Source organism: Ursus americanus, chromosome X (assembly GCF_024610735.1).
Source record: "Ursus americanus isolate L20-20 chromosome X, mUrsAme1.1.p, whole genome shotgun sequence".
NCBI classification, from domain to species: Eukaryota; Metazoa; Chordata; class Mammalia; order Carnivora; family Ursidae; genus Ursus; species Ursus americanus.
In genome coordinates, this window is record NC_142164.1 from 33194725 (window position 1) to 33198585 (window position 3861).

Consider the following 3861-nt stretch of genomic DNA (forward strand, 5'->3'; position numbering starts at 1 on the left):
TTATTTTTTAAATATTTTATTTATTTATTTGACAGAGAGAGACAGCCAGCGAGAGAGGGAACACAAGCAGGGGGAGTGGGAGAGGAAGAAGTAGGCTCCCAGTGGAAGAGCCTGACGTGGGGCTCGATCCCAGAACTCCGGGATCATGCCCTGAGCCAAAGGCAGACACTTAACGACTGAGCCACCCAGGCGCCCCTGAATAAAGGTTTTTTGCATTAGGTGAGCTCTAAGTCAAGTGAAATGAAGATAGTCCGAAACTGTGGTGTTCTGGGGAACTACCAGTTATGTAAAGTGATAACACATCTGTGAGAATGAGGTTATGAAGAACCTCCAATCCTGTTCAGCCCCTGTGTTGGCTGCCAGGCTGCTGATTTCCACCATGATAGCTAGCTGTTAGTTTTCTAGGGTATCATGGAGGTTGACAAAAGGGGATAAGAATAGTGCAAGTCAATAAACACCAAAACTCATTGTTTTTAATCAAGATTTCTTGAATAAATTCTCCCTGGATTGCTGCAAGCCTTTAGTTAATTTGCAGAGTTTTAAAAATATAGATTCTAACAATTTTTGCAAGTTTTCTAATTGCTTTTACATAAGAGAGAATTTTTTGTTAGGTCACCCTGACAGTTATGTTTTGTGACTATTTTCTCCCGCACTGTATCTTTGTCTTTTTAAATTTTAATTATGTCTTTGATGAGCAGGTATGATTATCTTTTTTCTCTTTCAAGATACATTTTTATTCAGGGGCGCCTGGGTGGCTCAGTCGTTAAGCATCTGCTTTCGGCACAGGGCGTGATCCCAGAGTCCTGGGATCAAGCCCCATATAGGGCTCCTCTGCTGGGAGTCTGCTTCTTCCTTTCCCACTCCCCCTGCTTGTGTTCCCTCTCTCACCAGCTATCTTTCTCTCTGTCAAATAAATAAATAAAATCTTTTAAAAAAAGATACATTTTTATTCACTTAAAGTGAATGCTTCATTGCTAATTAAATAGCATTTGATATCAGAATTTTTTATTTAGTTTTATCTTCTCTAGCATTTTTTGTTTGTTTAAAAATAAACTTTAAAAATAAACTTTTAACTGTTAGTGGGAATGTAAACTGGTACAGGCACTGTGGAAAACAGTAAGGAGGTTCCTCAAAAAGTTAAAAATAGAGCTACCCTATGATCCAGTAATCACACTACTGGGTATTTATCCAAATAATACAAAAACATTAATTCAAACCCCTATGTTTATTGTAGCATTATTTACAATAGCCAAGATATGGAAACAGCCCATTCCATCGATAGATGAATGGACACACACACACACACACACACACACACACACACACACTGGAATATTATTCTGCCATAAAAAAGAATGAAATCTTGCCATCTGCAACAACATGGATAAAACTAAAGAGTACAATGCTAAGCAAAATAAGTCAGTCAGAAAAAGAAAGACAAACACCATATGATTTCACTCATGTGGAATTTAAGAAACAAAACAAACGAAAAAAGAGAGAGAGACAAACCAAGAAACAGATTCTTAACTATAGAAAACAAACTGATGGTTACCAGAGAAGAGGGGTGTGGGGGGTTGGGTGAAATAGGTGATGGGGATTGAAGAGTACACTTACCATGATGAGCACTGAGTAATATATGGAATTGTTAAATCACTATATTGTACATCTGAAACTAATACTACATTGTATGTTAACTATACTGGAATTAAAATTAAAAACTTAATAAAAATTCAAAAAATAAAACAATACAAAATAAACTAGTTTGTCTTCTTTAGCACTTTTTGTTTGTTTAAAAATAAACTTTTTCGAAGTTTAATTCACATAGAATAAAATGCATCCATTTACGGTGTACATTTAGATAAGACTTAAAAATATTTCCACCCATGTAAATTCCATCACATTTAAGATATGGAATATTTTCATTACCGCAAGAATTTTCCTCATGACCATTTGTACTCAAACTCCTTTCTCCACCACTAACTTTTGGCATCCACCCATTGTTTCCTGTCCCTATAGTTTTATCTTTTCCATAATGTCATCTTAATGGAATCACTGAGCATGTAGTCTTTTACATCTGGTCTCTTTCACTTAGTTTAATGGTTTTGAGATTCATTCATGTAGTTGTATGTATAAGTATTTTATTTCTTTTTATTTTTAAGTACTCTTCCATTGTTTGCGTGTACCTTTTGCTTATCCATTCATTGATTAATGGACATTTGAGGTGTTTCCTGCATTTGGCTATTATAAATAAAGTTGCAATGAACATAAAGTCATATGTAATTATTTGTGTGGAGATATGTTTTCTTTTCTCCTAAATAAATACCTGGGAGTAGTCTTTGTGTCACATGGTAAATGTGTGTTCAACTTTATGAAAATATGCAGTCTTTTTTTCCCAAAGTGTTTGTAACAATATATGAATTCTAGTTACTCTACATAAACACCCACACTTGACATTGTCAGTTTTTATAATTATTCCTATTCTGATGTTTATGTAATGATATGTCATTTTTTAAAATTTTGCACTTCCATTATTAGTAATGAGGTTGAGGACTTTTTTGGCTATACTGTTTTATAAAATGCCTGTTGAAGTTTTCTGCCTAATATTATATTGGGTTGTCTGTCATTTCTTTTTGATTTTTATGAATTCTTTATGCCTTATGGATATGAATTATTTCCAGGTTATGTGTTGCAAATTATCTTTTACCATTCCATGACTTGCTTTTCTAGTCTGTTGTGACATCAATGAACAGATGTCCTTAAATTTAATGTGGTTTGTCACTCACTTCCTTTATGGTTAGTCTTTAAGTGTCCTGTTTAAGAAAGCTTTTCTTAACCCAAGGTGATCAAGATATTTTTGATGTTATCCCTTCCATAAGCTTTATTTTTAAAATGTTTACATTTAGACCTACAGTCTACCTACAATTGATTTTTGTGTCTAGTGAAGCCATTTTTTTTCTCTTTCACGTGTGGGTATTCAATTTATCTAATGCCATTTATTGAAAAACAAAGTATTTTCCTCACTTTTTTCCAGCAACATCATTGTTATAATTTAAGTGATTGAATAATTGTGAATCTATTTTGGACTCTTCTGTTCTACTGGTCTATTTTGCTATCCTTGTGCAATGCCACACTATCTTACTTACTGTAGTTTTATGAGTTTTGATATCTGGTTGTATAAGTCCTCTGGCTTTGTTCTGTTTCTTCCACAAAATTATCTGGATATTCTTGGCCTTGCATGTCCATATATATTTTGCTATGAATTTGCCAATTTCTACAAAAAACTTTCTGGGATGTTTATTGAGATTGTACTGAATATCTATATTACTTTGGGGGAGAAGTGTAATCGTTACAATACTGAGTCTTCTAATTCATGAGCTTAGTATGAGACTCCATTTATTTAGGTTTTTTTTTTTTCTTTCATTTCTTTCCAAAATGTTTTGTAGTTTTCTGTATAGAATTCTTTCTTGGGGCGCCTGGGTAGTGCAGTCGTTAAGCATCTGCCTTCGGCTCAGGGCGTGATCCTGGTGTTCTGGGATCGAGTCCCACATCAGGCTCCTCCGCTGGGAGCCTGCTTCTTCCTCTCCCACTCCCCCTGCTTGTGTTCCCTCTCTTGCTGGCTGTCTCTCTCTGTCAAATTAATAAATAAAATCTTTTAAGAAAAAAGAATTCTTTCTTATTGTTCATTAGACTTATTAATAGTAATGTGTTAACATTTGATGACATTATACATATGTCATATAGTATGTATATATATATCTTCATCTTTTGTTTGTTGCTGGCATATAAAAATGCATTTTAAAAATACTGAGTTTTGTATATAGCTGTGGTATAAGGCCTAAAATTAAGGCCAAATATTATGTG